Source organism: Cryptomeria japonica, chromosome 3 (genome assembly GCF_030272615.1).
Source record: "Cryptomeria japonica chromosome 3, Sugi_1.0, whole genome shotgun sequence".
Classification (NCBI taxonomy): domain Eukaryota; kingdom Viridiplantae; phylum Streptophyta; class Pinopsida; order Cupressales; family Cupressaceae; genus Cryptomeria; species Cryptomeria japonica.
The window spans coordinates 645,242,966-645,260,866 of NC_081407.1; positions in this window are offsets into that span (position 1 = coordinate 645,242,966).

Consider the following 17,901-nt stretch of genomic DNA (forward strand, 5'->3'; position numbering starts at 1 on the left):
TTATAGTCTACCCTGATTTTAGAAGTTTTAATTTTAATATTAAGTGGTATTCCCTCAACCCTAATCTTAAAATTCCAATTTCCTTTCATTTTTGGAAATTGTGTCATCCTCTTCCCCCAACAAAGTCCAAATTGTGTAATCATTATTTCCTTCCATTTTGCATTTTTCAATTTGTTAAGCTTTGTTCCACAATTTAAAATTCAAATTTTCCCTCTAGTGCATGAGTTTTACCGCTATTAGTCCTACCTATCCTATTCCCATTAGATAAAGCATTAGAATTAAGGCTTCCCAAGGTTTAATTACCGAGGAGATGGAGCCTAATTTGGGTGACTTCTTTAATGAGGATCATGTTAATGGATGTGATGTAGAAGAAGCTTTAACTATTATTTCTTTAGATAAACTTTCCACATGGGACAATCAATTTGATAGCTTTCAAAAATGGATGTCCCAAGAATACCCTAATAGTGAAGCTCTTCCATTAATTGAAGGTCTTTAATGCATGCTTCAAAGTGATAAGAACAGAATTGATATATTGTGTGGCATTGCACATATTGTTTATTCTAATATCATGCCTATCAAGAGTTTTGTCAAAACCCTAGGTTATTCACCACCTTCAACACTACTTAATTCTTCTATTCCTTTGACTAATCCTATGACTAGTATTCCTACTTTCACATCCAACATCATGGCTACTTCAACTCAAAATGTCATCCCTACAACAAGTGGACATGGGGGAAATCCTTCTTCTTCATTTAATCCTCCATCATTACCTATGTCTTCCATGAGTGTTCCTATTATTCCTCAACCAATCAGTGTGACACAAGGGGGCAATTCCTTCAACAATGTTATTCCTCCTTTAAATGCCCCTTTTCCTACATAATCATCACCCATGCCTACTTACCATAATGTCCCACCACCTTATTCTTAGTCCATGTCTTCTTTCAATAACACCACATCACCTTCTCAATCACCTATGTCTAACATCAATTCTTCTACCAAAATGGCAGTCAACAACCTTTCCCAAGTTGTGTCTTCCTTACAACAACAAATTGCTTCTATGAGTCAATCCAAGTTTAGTGTGCCCACCTTTGATGTTGAGATCCCACTTTCTCTTGATATTTTTAAAGTCGTGCCACCTAAACATGTTGACATCCCTCAATAGGAACTCTATAATGGAAAAGGTGATCCTCTTATGCATTTCAAAACATTTCAAATCTTGTGTACTGATTTTGCTTGTGATTAAAGATTGCTTGCAAAATTGTTTACAAGAACACTAAGAGATAAGGTCTTACAATGGTATTTCTCTTTGCCTTCTTATTCTGTCACTTCCTTTCAACAACTAGCAAATGCTTTCATCCAACAATTTCAAAAAATCATTGGTCCTAAAATCACTTTGACTGATTTAATGCATTGTAAATAAGGTGTTAAAGAAAAAGTGACTAATTCCATTGGTTGATATAAGCATTTGTGTGCTCAAATTTATTTTCATGTACCTGATAATGATATTCAAAGAATTTTCATTTCTAATTTATAAAAAGATATCAGGGAAAAGCTTCTTTTGTCTGAGTTTACTTCCTTTCCGCAGTTATGTGCAACACTCCATAATTATCAATTGTATGTGAGTCAAATGGAGCAATCCACTCCTATGGCTCAGATTGATAAGGGGGAGAGTGTTTCAACAACCTTTTGTGATGTTCAAACTGACAAAAAGCTTCATCAAGTTCAATGATCCAATCAACAATAAACATGTGAATGCTACAACAGGAGTGCCTTCTATTTCTAAGTTTTTCCAAAGAGAAAGATATTTTACTTCCTTGAATGAATCTTTACATAGTATTGTGTCTCAGTTGCTGCACAAAAATATTATCAAACTACCTCCTATAAAACAAATTGATCCTTCCAAACTTGTATCTCCTTATTTTGATAACAATTCCTTTTGCCAATTTCATCATCAACCTAGTCATAATACTAAAAAATGTTTTGCATTGAAGAATAAGATTAAAGACTTGATTGATAGTAATACTATTTTTGTGGTAGGTGTGAATGATAAAGGGAATAAATCAGTAGCTCCTCCTAATCAAAATCTTAAGATTTTCACTAATCCCTTGCCATCTTATACCTCTAACGTTATTGAGATTGTGCCTAATCCTCATCTTCTGAAGAATTCACCTCTATGGCTCCAAACTTGGTTAATATGGTAGAAACACAAGATATGCCAAAGGATCCTTGTATTACATTTTACCCTAGTGAGACCATTACAGCACCCAATGGCCCTTTATACATAGTTGCAAAGGTTAAGGATATCCCTTGCTATGGTGCTCTGATTCATCCCTCTTGCATGGTTAATGTCATAACTGAAGAGTATCTTTTCACTTTACGATTACATAAACTAATCTATGATGCTTCTAATGTGATTGTGAAGTTATTTGATGGCTTCTCTTGTCCTACTATTGGTTCTATCACCCTTCCTGATGAGGTTCATACTAAATCCATGGATGTTGACTTTGTTATCATACCTTCTTCTGAGCAATTCCATGTAAAGTTGGGCTATCCTTGGCTATCTTCTATGAAGGCTATTTATTCTCCAATCTACAAGTGTCTTAAATTTCCTCACAATGGAGAAATCATGACCATGAACCATAGATTATTTCGTCCTTCCGAAAGAAACCCCAATGTTCCTATTGATCTCTTTTGGCCTAAACAATTTCAATCTCTTCCATCAAGGAGCGATGCTCTTTTTCAATCTTATCAAAAATGGAAGAAGGATATTATCTTATCCTTAAGTCAACCTAGATTGCCAACACTTCACATTCCTATTATTCTTCAAGATGAGGTTCTTCCCCCCTCGAATACAACTAAACTCCCTCCTAAGGAAGATTGTCAACCTACTCCTATGGATGTGACTTTACCTTCTTTTAAGGAGAACAACAATATTCTTCCTAAGGTTATACCTATACCTCCTCCTCATGATGGACCCGGTCTCCTGCCTTCACCTAATATTCCTCCTTTTTATGGTGCAGCTCCACCTCCTTCCTCTTATCGAGAGAAGAGAATTGTTTCTCCTATTTTTCAACCAAAAAGACTTCAACCTAAACCTTCAACTATCAAGGAGAGAAACATTCCTACTTTTTCAAATGTTCTTCCTTCTTCTCATCCTTCCACTAAGAGTCAATGGAATTATTGTGCGAGAGAACGCCAATGAAGACACCATGTTCAAGCTCGTGAAGTTATCCATCACAATACTCAATCTCCTTAGATTTCGACAATTGACATGATTCCCTTTTCTCCTAATCAATAATTTCAACCAACATCTCCAATTCATAAGTTGCATAAAACATGTGATGGTTTTACTCCTATTTGTGTTCTTGCTCCTCTTTCTCTAAACTTTGATGAATAAATGGGTGAGAATGTTATCAGAACGGGAATACAACTCTTAATGCTTCTAATAGTGAGTATGAGTATGTTGATGTGGACAAGCATTTATCATATGAGTTTTCACAAACCCTAATCCTATCTCCTCGACTGAACAAAGTGACTTACAACATGAGCATAGTCCTTGTTTGGATCTTGTGATAGCTCCATCTGTTGTGCTCAATATCGCTCCTCTGGTATGTTGCTCACCTTCTCAAAATAGTGATCGGCAAGATCGAGAGGTGGATGTTGTGCTAGATTATCAATATTAGCACTATAGATCCTCTCTCTCTCTCCTTTCTTTCTCTTTGTGACCATTTTTCTATGTCTATCCCTATTCTTCTATTTTTCCCTTAATGTCTACTTGGGGATGATGAAAAGCATTGAGATCTTTTCTTGGTCTCTTTCATGTTGACCCAAAAGACTCTTGTCTTCCCTTTCTTCCAAGGAAGTTTCCTTTCTTTGGGGAATTATGATTATTATATGCATATACATACATGATATACATGAGTTATCATACAACATACTAACCCCGAGGAAAGTGACACTACCTCATGTTTTGTGTTTATTATCCTTGGGTTTATTCCTCGATTGGAGGTTAAATCTTTGCGATAATGTGCTCCCTTCCATCTCTCTCTTGGGTGTATCCTACCTTAAAGAAATCACTCTTGATAAGGCACTTACGATTGCTTTAGCGTGGGGGTATACACTCCCCTCATACTTTCCTTCTTGTGATACTTAGAATACTTAGTGAACTTTGTTTTTCTTTGTAATCTTTTGTATTCTTGCTTTCATGACTTATAGTGAAGGGAACTTTTCTACTTGCAGTCATGGTTCTCCCCTTCTCTATCTTCCCTTTTACTTTTACAATCAAGGTCATAAGATCCTAAGTCCATTGGGGGCTTGGCGCATCTTGCCTCCTTGATGTGGTAAAAGTATTTCAATCTTGTTTCCTTGAACTTTACTAGTAGTATTGGCCTACGCTTATACTCCCGCTAAAGTGGGGGCTAAATGTAGTGTCATAAAATTGTGACCCTATCAATTTTTGACTGCATTAGGGTCCTCATGCATGCAAATTCAAATCCTCTAGCCTGATCAGAGATCGAAGATTGCTCTACTTGCGGAAACAGCTTCTTCCTTGGCCAATACATCACCTCATCTGCACTCTTCCTTGGAGAAAGGGGTAGGATAGTGGTATGGTGCCACTATCCCCCCTTGGACAAGGGCGTGGCACCCTTTTCCTCCTAGGATAGGGGCATGGCGCCCTTGTCCCTGCCCTATTTTGGGGCAAGACCCTTCCTAGAGTTGCATTGTTGGTTGGGCATCGGACAAGATACTCTCCCAATGTCGGCCCATGATGAAATTCAAATCCACTAACATGTATTTAAGGGGGCATTCATCCTCTCATTTTCATAAGTTGGATAAGTGGGAAGTTTACATGAGATCAAGCATTCAAGAGCATTCAAGCGTTCTTTTCCAGCATTGAGCATTCTCAAGTCCCCCTCCAAGGATAGGCATTGCATTCATGTCAAGGATTCAACCATTAAAGTGGATATTGATTCCAACATTCAATTCCACACAAGCATTTCTATCAACATTTCTATTACAACTTCCCTTGAGGTGATTTACAATTCAGTCTTTCATTTACATCTACTTGCAAGTACTTTCTTTTATTACTTGGTTAATTCCAAAGTTTGGGTTTAACCTAAAGGAAAACCCCCAATCCCAACCCATTTTCCTTTCTTTTCTATGTGTAGGTTGCAGGTGCATAGTTGTACTTTCATATTCGGGCTTTATTTGCAGAGGTGGAAAAACCCTTTTCGTTTCACATATTTTTCGGAGGACCATGTACATTCCTACCATGGTCCAAGCAAATTTTCCTCAAATTCGCTGAGCAGCTTCATCTTGACATTTTACTACCAGATCCAAGTGCATAGCTTCATCCCATATTCCAATCTTAAGTTATAATTACTTTTTTGTCACTTTTGCACGACATAGTTCAATCAATTCCTTTCCATTTCAAACAAGGAAGAGGGGATCAACTTAGCATTTCCAATTCATTCAAAATTCAATCTACCATCTTTGTGTGGAGATATTGAATCTAGTGAATTATCCTTTCCTCTTCCTAATGCACCATGGTGAAAATTTCTTCAATGGTAATTGATAGCGAGACTCTCATCTCTCTTTGAGGGAAAGGGTAGTTTTCTTCTTGATTTATCATTCACCATTTTTTCCACCATTACACTTCCATACCAAATTTCTTCATCGACTCTATAGCATAATTAGTTTGATAGATGGACATAACTTTATCAGTCTGAGTAATCTAAAAACCTAATAAAAATTTCTTCTCCCCAATCATAGACATCTCAAATTCATTCTTCATATTTTCAGAGAATTCGATGCATAACTTATCCTCACCTCCAAAAATGATATCATCAACAAAGACTTCAACAATCAATATGTCATCATCAGTGATCTTATAGTATAAACCACTATCAGCATTACCTTTAGTGAAACTAATCTTCTAAAGATATTTATCCAATCTTGCATACCAAGCTCTAGGGGCTTATTTTAATCCATATAAAGCTTTCCTTATCCTGCAAACCATGTTTTTGTCATGTGAAAGTAAACATCCATCAAGTTTCTCAATGTAAACTTCTTCTTCAAGATCTCCATGCAGAAATGCACACTTAAGATCCATTTGATAAACCTTGTAGTTCTTATGGGCAGCATAAGCAAGAAATAATCTCACAGCTTCAATCCTAGCTATTGGAGAAAAAGTTTCATCATAATCATTTCCTTCCTTCTGAGAATATCCTTTACAAACCAATATATCTTTATTCCTCACAACTTGTCCATCTTCATTCAATTTATTCCTAAAAACCCATTTAGTTCCAATAACATTCTTATTTTTAGGCCACGGAACTAAAGTCCATGTGTTATTATTTTCTATCTGATCCAATTCCTCTTCCATAGCTTTCATCCAACTTTCATCTTTTCATGCTTCAATTACTGATGCCAGTTCAATTTGAGAAATTAAACATACCTCATCAGCTTCCAACCTTCTTCTTATCATCACTCCTTTGTTCTTGTCTCCAATGATCTGATCTTTTGAATGATTCATCTTTACATAGTGAGGAGTCTTCTGACTTTTTGTTCCTCCGCTCTGATCTTCAGTTACTATTGAATTTTATGATATTGTTGGAGTAACTATTTCAACATTTTGTTCTGGTCCAAGTGCTACCGGTTCAGTTATAATCATTTTCACTATCAGTTCTCTCTCATAAGTTTTGATTTGATTTATGTTTTTCTCATCCACCTTCACATTCTACAATCTTTTGTTATAACATCTATATGCTTTTCTTTCATTAGAATAACCAAGAAATATCCCTTCATCACATCTAGGATCAAACTTTCCAATGGATGATATAGCATTTACTACCAAATACTTTGAAATACTTAATTGTAGGTGTATGACCAAGCCATAACTCATAAGGTGTCTTACTGGTGTCTCAATTGATATGAACTCTGTTTAATGTGTATATCATTGTGCTCATAGCTTCTCTCCAGTACATATGAGGTAGATGAGCTTCCATCATCGTAGTTCTAGTCACATCCAAGATAGTTATGTTCTTCCTTTCCACAACTCCATTTTGCTGAGGTGTATGGGGGTATAGATAACTATCTCCTTATCCCATTATTTTCACAATAACTATTAAATTCACCAGATGGGAATCCTCCACCCTGATCAAACCTTAAGCATTTAATCTTCTATCTTGTTTCTGTCTCAACTTTATCTTTAAAGATTTTAAACTTTTAAAATGCTTTAGATTTCTCCCTTAGAAAAGTAACCCACATCATTCTAGAATAGTCATCAATGATTAGCATAAAATATCTATCACCTTGAAAACTTTTGATTCTAGCAGGACCACACAAATCGGTATGAATAAGATCAATAACATCAATATATTTTTCTTGTATACTCTAAAAAGAAGTTCTGAATTGCTTTCCCATTTGACATTCCTTACATATTGGATTATAGGGCTTCACAATCTTAGGTATATCTCTAACTGCCTTAGTAGAATTGATCTTTACAATGCAATCAAAATTCACATGACACAACCACTTATGCCATAACCAACTCTCATCAATTTGTGCAATCAAACATGTCTTCTCATTGGAGTTCAAATGAAATATGTTACCTTTAGTTTGAGTACTGGTTGCAATCTTCAATCGAGATCTATTGATAATCTTGCATTTTCCATCCTTGAACTGTAACTGAAATACCTTATCCACCAACTGTCCTACACTCAAAAGATCATGCCTTAATCTTTCAATATAATAAACATTATCAGTATCATGCTTACCATCCAGTGATAAGGTTCCTCTTCCCTTGATCATGCATGCTTTGTCATCTCTAAATCTAACCATATCGACATCAAATTCTTGCAAAGATAGAAATTTCCTTTTATCTCCAATCATATGATGTGAACATCCACTGTCTATCACTCATTCATCCTTGTCTTTAATTTTAGCATCAAGGGTGTTCTCTTCAAGTACCGGATCATCTCCCTTGATAGCCAAAAATACCCATTTCTTTCCATTTCTAGATCCACTAGTTGAATCTTGTGTCGGTTCATCATCAAAATCCATCACAACTTCCTCATCAGCATAGTAGCATGATTTTTCTTTATTTCTCCTAAATTTATGCTTGTTCTGATAATCATGGTTAGGTCTAAAAGATCTTCTAACTCTTTTCTCAATTCTTGAATTCCTTTTAGGACATCTAGATGCAAAATGACCTATCTTATTACATCCAAAACATTTAAAAGGTGATTTTCCTTCATACTTACTCCATGCAGGACCTTTAGGTACTTTTCTAGAAAATAGGGCTTCAAGTTTCTTAAACTCTTCATCTTCTTTCTTCATTTCCTCTAGTTCCTTAGCATATAAGGCTTTCCAATCACTCTTACCAATAGATGATGTAGATGCATGAAAAGTGGGTTCAAATTTTGCAACTCCAGAAGGACCGAATGTTGGAATATGTGCAGAGTATGTTGACATGATGATATTGTGTTGTCATTGATGTCAATATGCTGAAGAGTGAACTGGTAATATGCTGAAGAGTGAACCGGTAATATGTTAAATATGAACTGGTTTATTGAAGTTAAGCAATTGGCAAAGTGAACTGGTATAATGTTGTGAACCAGTATATGTGCAAAAGGTGAAGTAGTACATTTGTCCAAGTGAACTGGTATATCGAATGTTCTCTTTCAAGGTTTAATATGGTATGACTACCGGTTGGTAGTTCCGGCCTCAGGGTTTCCTGTTGAAGTGTTTCAAGCTTGTGTGATTCAACTGATGGTATTGTGTGATAAGTTAGCATTGTAATGGAGATCAAATCGTGTTGCCATGTCAGCCTCATGCGAATGAAGGATCTTGCATGAAGGGGATTGATTCTATCTACCTCAGGAATGTGTGAAGTCCTTACAAATGGTGAAGAACGTGTGATGGGTTATCGCCTCCAAGAAGCGGTGAAGAACGAACGATGGAAAATGTCTTGAGATCTATTCAAGACCATTGTACTCAAATGCAAAGTGTTTAATGGTCAAGATTGAACCAACTAAATTGCTCAACCTAAATGTTTAGGGTTTAGGTTTTATGCTAACGACCTATCTATTTCCTATAAGGTCGATGTTGTGTTTGATGTTGAGTTTGTTGGCAAATGTTGTGTGTGTATCTAAGTGTACAGATACATGATTCTTGCCAGACCAAATAAGAGAATTGATACCTGCAAAGTATGTGTGCAGAAGGAAGGAACTAAACTGGGTCTACATTGGCATTGAGTGTTATTACCAGATCATTATAATACCTATTGATCTCTAATCACTTCAACAGTTGGAAAATCCCTTAACAGGGTAGCTTTAACCAGCTTGCTGTAAATCCTTTAACAGGGTGACTCAAAGCCATTGAGTTCATAAAATCCTCTAACAAGGTAACCCTTAATAGGGTTTAACCCTTAACCGGGTATTCTAGCCATCCCTTAACCAGGTGATCCCTAACAGGATCAGTTCCTAATAGAATTTGTTGTAACAGTCTTTAACCGGACTAGGCTCCTAACAGAGCGGACTTCTAAAGAGTTCAAAAATAGCTTGTGGGTATTCATCCCCACCGTGGTTTTTCCCAGTTGGGTTTCCACATGAAAAATATGTGTGTCATGTGCGATGCCTCTTTCATGTGATGTTTTGTTATTTCTTGTTTAGTGGTGAATCATGTTGATCTAGCAAATTATTGTATCTCAGAATGATAGAATATTTATTTATGCATAAGGATAAAGTGGAAATGAGGAAGTAGGTTGTATGGAAAGCTAAGTGTTGCCGGTTTATATCTTTCACAATCTCATTATGTGTAACTGGTAGTAATTTGGTTTAGACCGGTATTTGTGTTTGTCTGTCAAGTGCACTATTTGCAGTCAAATCGGTTCAGGAAAAGTTTGTGTGTCTAAACTGATTCACCCCCCCCTCCCAGTACTGGTTTGGTACTCACTATTCATCATTGAGTTATCAATTGGTATCAGAGCATCCTCCAGGTCCTCTATGTTGAAAGCTTAACCGCTTGAGGGAAAGATCCTATTGTAATGATGAAGAGGGAAGGTCCAAAGTTCAACAGAGATAACTTTAAAACATGGAAGGGCAGAATGAAGATATACATCAGAAGCATGGGTGCTCAACATTGGAGCTATGTTGAGAATGTTTATGTTATCCCTACCGGTAGTCTCACCGATGACCAAAAGAGAGAGATTCAGGAGAATGAGCAAGTCATGGAAGCCCTAATTAGTAGTTTATCTGACATTGAGTTTATTGATGTTTAGGACAAAGAGAATCCCAAAGAAGTATGGGATACTCTTGAGAATATCTATGGCGGTGATGAGCATGTGAAAAAAGCTAAGGAAGAAAGCCTTAGAGGAAAGTTTGAAGACATGTGGATGGTTGAAGGAGAGACCATTCAACAATATGGAATAAGAATCAAAACTATTGTTGGAGATATCAAGAGTGCAGGTGGTAAAATGGAAGATTCCACTGTTGTTAGAAAAGTTTTGAGATCCTTATTACCGGTCCATGCAATAAGGGTTGCTGCTATTCAGGAGTTGAGGTTAATAGACAAGACTAAGGTATCCCTAGACTCCATCATCACAGAGTTGACAGCTTATGAGCTAAATAGTTTTGATGGCAGTGTTCAGAAGACTGAATCAGCCTTTAGAGCATTTGTTGCACCATCTAGAAAAGGCAAAGAAGCTAGTACCAGTGGCGAACCAAGACAGAGTAGAGAAATGGATGATGAGGAGATCCTGATGGAATTTGAAGCTCTTCTTGCCAAGAGACTTCCTAAGGAAACCGGTAAATACAGAGGTAAGCTTCCTTTGAAATGCTTCTCTTGTAACCAGATAGGACACATTGTTGTAAACTGTCCTAATGGTGATAGTAAGAACAAACCAAAAAAGTTCAAGAAGTTCAAAGGAGGAAACCGGAGAAACTGTTATGTAGCAGTTGATGAAGGTGTCACTAATGAGGAATTAGAAGATGAAGAAAATGAAGATATTGTGTTTATAGAAGTCAAGGAAGATGTGTCAGACAAGAAGGCTATTGTCTCCCACTTTGATAATTCCAATCAGTGGATTATTGACAGTGGTTGTTATCACTATATGACTAGTGACCAGAGTAAGTTTCTATCTTTGGAAGAGTATCATGGTGCTATGGTTCGTTTTGGTAATGATGCACCATGTATGGTAAAAGGCAGAGGTTCCATCTCTCTGAATGGAAGAAGCAATGCTGACAATGTGTATTAGGTAGAAGGTCTAAGGCACAACCTTTTGAGTGTTGCTCAACTGAATAATAATGGACTCACTCTAGAATTCAAAAATGGAGTGTGCAAAATCAAAGGAAAGAGTGGTAACCTGATGGCTACCAGTATGCAGACCAAAGGTAACCTATTTCAGCTAAATGCTAATGTCAGTACATGTCTAATGGCTAAGTTTGAGGATAGCTAGATATGGCATAGGAGACTTTGCCATGTAAACTTTGACAATATTGTGAAGGCCAGTAAGATCAAGGCAGTTAGAGGATTGCCTATGTTGAGCAAACTAGAAAATCCTTTGTGTAGAGAGTGTCAACTGGGGAATAAGTCTTCCTCAACCTTCAAAGGTAAATCCTTCACTACAAACAATTTACTTGATCTTGTGCATATTGATTTGTGTGGTCCTCTGAAAACTAGGAGTGTGTAGGGAGATAGGTATTTTATGATTCTTACAGATGATTGCTCAAGAATGATGTGGGTCACATTCCTAAAGGACAAGTCTGAAGCCTTTGGAAAGTTCATAGCTTTCAGAGCACTGGTAGAAAAGGAAAGCGGTAGAAGAATCAAATGCCTTAGAACTGATCAAGGAGGGGAATTCACTTCTAGTGAATTCAAAAAATATTGTGAAGAGAATGGCATCAAGAGGCAACTGTCTACCCCCTGGAATCCACAATAGAATGGCTTAGTAGAGAGGAACAACCAGACTCTGGTTGAAGTGGCTAGAACTATGTTGATCCAAGGAAAGGTTACTCACACCTTTTGGAGAGAAGCGGTGAGCATTGCAGTCTACACAATGAACCGGGTACTCATTAAGAAAGGAAAGGATAATACTCCTTATGAGTACTAGACTGGTAAGACACCAGTGGTAAGCTACTTCAGAGTGTTTGGTAGTAAATGTTATATCAAGAGGAGTGAACATCAGAGCAAGTTTGATGCTAAATGTGATGAGGGAATATTCCTAGGGTATTCCACAAAGAGAAAATCTCTCAAATGTTTCAATAATAGGACTTAGAGAATTGTTGAAAGCATCAATGTTAGGGTTGATGAAAAATCTGAGAAACCTAAGGAAACTGGTAGACAGCATGTAGGAGATGAACTGGTAGTAACCTTCTGGGAATCGGTTGCAAATCAACCCAGTACCAGTAATTGTACTCCTTCACTGGTGGATGTTGATGCTGGTGAAGATGAGGATGAAGAAGAAAAGCAAGAGGAATCTGTTAAGAATATACCTAGGTATGTAAAACTCAATCACGATCCAAAGCAGATCATAGGAGACAAAGATGCAAGAATTCTTACTAGAAGAAAGGTCAAAGAAAACTCATATATGATCTCTAAATTTGAGCCTAAATCATTCAAAGAGGCACATAAAGATGAAGATTGGATCAAGGCAATGGAAGAGGAACTTGATCAGATAGAAAAGAATGGTACATGGTCTTTGGTACCCAGAACGGAGCATAAAAATGTCATTGGAACCAAATGGGTCTTCAAAAATAAACTAAATGAGGATGGCATAGTGGTAAGGAACAAAGCCAAACTAGTATGTAAAGGATATGCCCAAGAAGAAGGAGAAGACTATGGAGAAACCTTTGCTCCAATAGCAAGATTGGAAGGAGTTCGTATGCTTCTTGCATATGCAGCTTTTAAAGGATTCAAGGTATACCAAATGGATGTAAAATCTGCATTTCTAAATGGAATACTTGAAGAAGAGGTATATATAGAGCAACCAGATGGGTTTTCCCTATCAGAAGATAGTGACATGGTGTGTAGGATACATAAAGCCTTCTATGGACTGAAGCAAGCACCTAGAGCATGGTATGAACTCTTGCACTTCCATCTTGTGAAGATTGGATTTGAAAGAACAAGTGAAGATAGCAATGTCTACTTGAAATCAGAAGGAGATCAGATTCAAATTTGTGAAGTATTTGTTGATGACATAATCTTTGGTGGAGATGACAAGATGAGTCATGACTTTGCAGATGAGATGAAAAAGGAATTTGAGATGTAACTCATAGGGGAGATTAAGTTATTCATTGGAATGCAGATTCAGCAAATGAAAGATGGAATCTTTATTACTCAATCCAAGTATGTCAAAGAGGTGTTGAAGACCTTTGCCATGGAAGATAGCAAACCGGTTGGTACACCAGTGGTGACCAATTGTAAACTATCAAAAGAGGATGACTCAGCATTGGTAAATGAGAACGAATACAGATCAATGATTGGTAAGTTGCATTATGTAGTGCATAGCAGATTGGACATTGCACATGTAGTGGGTATTACCACTTGAGTTCAGAAAAGCCCAAGAGAATCCCACTTGGTAGCAGTCAAGTGAATTCTTAGATATCTGAAGGGAACTATTGACTATGGATTATGGTATCCATACAATGATGACTTCAACCTAAAAGTGTTCACAGATTTTGATTGAGCTGGTAATGTGGATGACTGGAAGAGCACACTCAGTGGTGCATTCTTTGTTGGTGGTAGACTGGTCTCATGGATGAGTAAAAAGAAAAGTTGTATCTCTTAGTCTATAGCAGAAGCAGAGTATGTTGCAGCTTTTATGAACTGCACCCAGACTTTATGGATGAAGCATGTATTGAATGGCTTCAAAGTTCCTATGAACCAGTAAGTATATTTTGTGACAATACAAGTGCAATTAACATCTCCAAGAATCCCGTTTTACATGCTAGAACCAAGCACTTTGAACTCAAGTATCATTTCTTGAGGGAAAAGGTTCTGAACAAAGAGGTGATATTGGAACATGTTTCCAGTAAGGAGCAGTTAGCAGATATATTCACCAAGCCTCTACAAAAGGCTACTTTTACTTATTTGAGAGGTGAATTAGGGGTGTTGCCCCTTCAAGAGGTAAACTAAAGGTTTGTGCTCCACATCAGTCAAATCTTACTTTTCTATATCTTTTCAGGATTGATGTGTTGAAGGATGCTACTCCTCAAGGGGAGCAGCATAGTAGAATAGTGAATCTCGTGCCTCCACTTTGATATTGTTGTCAAAGGGGGAGAAGATGTGAAGCGGAGAAGATATCTACAATATTAAGGAGAAGATATGATGTAGAAATAGAGATATCTTTGTATATTTCCATCAATGCCAAAGGGGGAGATTGTTGGCATATGTGTAGAGTATGTTGACATGATGATATTGTGATGTCATTGATGTCAATATGTTGAAGAGTGAACCGGTAATATGTTGAAGATGAACCAGTTTATTGAAGTTAAGCAACTAGCAAAGTGAACCGGTATAATGTTGTGAACTAGTATATGTGCAAAAGGTGAAGCAGTACGTTTGTCCAAGTGAATCGATATATGGAATGTTCTCTATCAAGGTTTAATATGGTATGACTACTGGTTGGCAGTTCCAACCTCAGGGTTTCCAATTGAACTGTTTCGAGCCTGTGTGATTCAAACGATGGCATTGTGTGATGAGTTAGCATTGTAATGGAGATCAGATCATGTTGCCACGTCAGCCTCATGCGCATGAAGGATATTGCATGAAGGGGATTGATCCTATCTACCTCGGGAATGTGTGAAGTCCCTGCAAACGGTGAAGAACGTGTGATGGGTTATCGCCTCCAAGAAGTGATGAAGAATGAACAATGTAGAATGCCTTGAGATATGTTCAAGACCATTGTATTCAAATGCAAAGTGTTCAATGGTCAATATTGAACTGACTAAATTGCTCAACCTAAATGTTTAGGGTTTAGGGTTTATGCTACTGACCTATTTGTTTCCTATAAGGTCAATGTTGTGTTTGATGTTGAGGTTGTTGGCAAATGTTGTGTGTGTATCTAAATGCAGAGATACGTGATTCTTGCCAGACCAAATAAGAGAATTGATACCTGCAAAGTGTGTGTGCAGAAGGAAGGAACTAAATTGGGTCTGCATTGGCATTGAGTGCTATTACCAGATCATTGTAATACTTGTTGATCTCTAATCACTTCAATAGTTGGAAAATCCCTTAACAGGGTAGCTTTAACCAGCTTACTGTAAATCCTTTAACAGGGTGACTCAAAGCCATTGAGTTCATAAAATCCTCTAACAAGGTAACCCTTAATCGGGTATTCTAGCCATCCCTTAACCAGGTGATCCCTAATAGGATCGGTTCCTAACAGAACCTGTTGTAATAGTCTTTAACCGAACTAGGCTCCTAACGGAGCGGGCTTCTAAAGAGTTCAAAAATAGCTTGTGGGTATTCATCCCCACTGTGGTTTTTCCCAGTTGGGTTAACACGTGAAAAATATGTGTGTCATGTGTGATGCCACTTTCATGTGATGTTTTGTTATTTCCTGTTTAGTGGTGAATCATGTTGATCTAGCAAATTATTCTATCTTAGAATGATAGAATATCTGTTTATGCATAAAGATAAAGTGGAAATGAGGAAGTAGGTTGTATGGAAAGCTAAGTGTTGTCGGTTTATGTCTTTCATAGTCTCATTATGTTTAACCAATAGTAATTTGGTTTAGACCGGTATTTGTGTTTGTCTATCAAGTGCACTATTTGCAGTCAAACTGGTTCAGGAAAATTTTTTGTGTCTGTACTGATTCACCCCCCCCCCCTCTCAGTACCGGTTTGGTACTCATTGTTCATCATTGAGTTATCACTGAATTCCTCAAGCTCCAAAGAAGATAACTACCCAGCCAAGGTATCCCTATTAATAGAGGGGTTTTCCATAGTTATCAACCCATTAATTGTCATAGCCTTCATCTTATAATCTAGTCGTAAAGCTCTCAATACTTAAGAAACTATTTTAGCTTCACTCAGAGATCCACCACAACACTAAATTCCCATGACAATATCATTAACTCTCTTCATAAAAGAAGTAATCCTTTCATCTTCTTTCATCTTCAAGTTCTCATATCTCACCCGGTAACCATCAAATTTAGAAATTTTAATAGTAGGGTCACCTTCTTTCAGAGTCTCTAATTTATTCCATATAGCCTTCGCAGTTCATTTGTCAGATAGTCTCATGATTTTCTGATCAGAAAGTGCACACAGAATGGCTTCTCTAGCTCTACAATCATTTTCAATGTCCTTATCCAAGCCTGCTGGAGGAGGATTACTAGATGCTGGATTATGAGGTGTATAGAAATTCTCAATAATCTCTCAAATATTTTTGGCAAGACATCTCAGATGAGTCTCCATCTGAATCTTCCATACTATATAATTTGTTCCATCAAGCCTGGGAATTTCTCTCTGAAAAATAGTAGCAGATGAACTTGATGAACTTGCACTATTAGACGTCATAGGATCTTCCTCAAGTGGTTAAGCTTCTGCAAAGAGGACCATGCTCTGATACTAATTGTTAGACAACTGAGAGGGGGGGTGAATCAGTTGTCAACAGATTATATAACTTTAAGCATTAAAACCTTATTACCAAAATACATAAACCAAATACCAGAATAGCAGATATAACAGTTAAGCACAAATATAAACCATAGAACATTTACCAACAATCCACAAAAGATAACACCAAGATTTGTACGTGGAAAATTGGGTAAAGGGAAAAACCATGGTGGGAAGCCTACCCACAGTCAAATAATTCTTCTACTGTAAGTATGTGATTATGATAAGAGGGGCCTGCACATGCAGGAAGGCCAACAACCTAGAGTGCACTTCTCATCACAAAAGGAGCCTCATTGACTACAAAATAACTCTAGACTACAATCTAGAAGAAGAATGAACTGCAAGAATAGCATCTATTATGCCTTAGTACAGTTCCGGTTAAGCTTAGTATCAGAGGTTTTAAACCTCAATCACCAACCCAATTCAATCACCTATGATCAACCAAAAACCTCTGCATATGATTACACCTTTATTTGCACACAGATAAGCTATAACCATATTAATCCCATGAAATCCCCATGATCTAAAAAGAAATATTACATCATATTTATACCAACCTGGGACCTAAACTATTAGGTCGGCCACCTAAAAGATAATGCAATAAATTCATAACTTAAACCCACAATCTAATTGTCAACCAAATCAGCCTAAGACCAAAAAAAAATAATCCAATCAATAAACCCAATCGGTAACGCATCGGGATCATCCACCAACACGTTACATAAACCGGTCCATAACCTAGCCGAATAAGATAGCATTAGGTCTAGACCCAAATCCAACACCATCATTCAATAGAAACACAAACAAGATAGCCAAAAACATCCCGAAAGCCATCTAGAAGATGTACCAACACCACTTATCATTTCCATCAAAAGGCCTTCAACAAAGCTCTGTCGGTAGAAGCCTTACCAATGACCAAAAAGCTTACTAGAATCAAATCCCGAACCAACTGATCGTGATACCCATCTAAATAGCATGAATGACAGATCTAAACCAAATCCACAAGCCAAAGCATACCAGATCAATATCATAAACCAACCACTCTACCTGAACCTACTGGAAGCCGGTAAACAATCAAAACAGTTGGTGTTGCCATCAATTACAAAACATCAATGCAACACATAATCAATTCCTTTAATTGCCAACAGTTGTTTCTAGGGAGGGCTTCTAAGAAAATAGTATAGCCTCTTACTTTTCTACCTTGCCCATAATACTGTGTGCCTAGCTAAGGAAGGTCATATGGAGAATAAGTTAAAAAAGGCTATAGAATTCCATAAAGAGG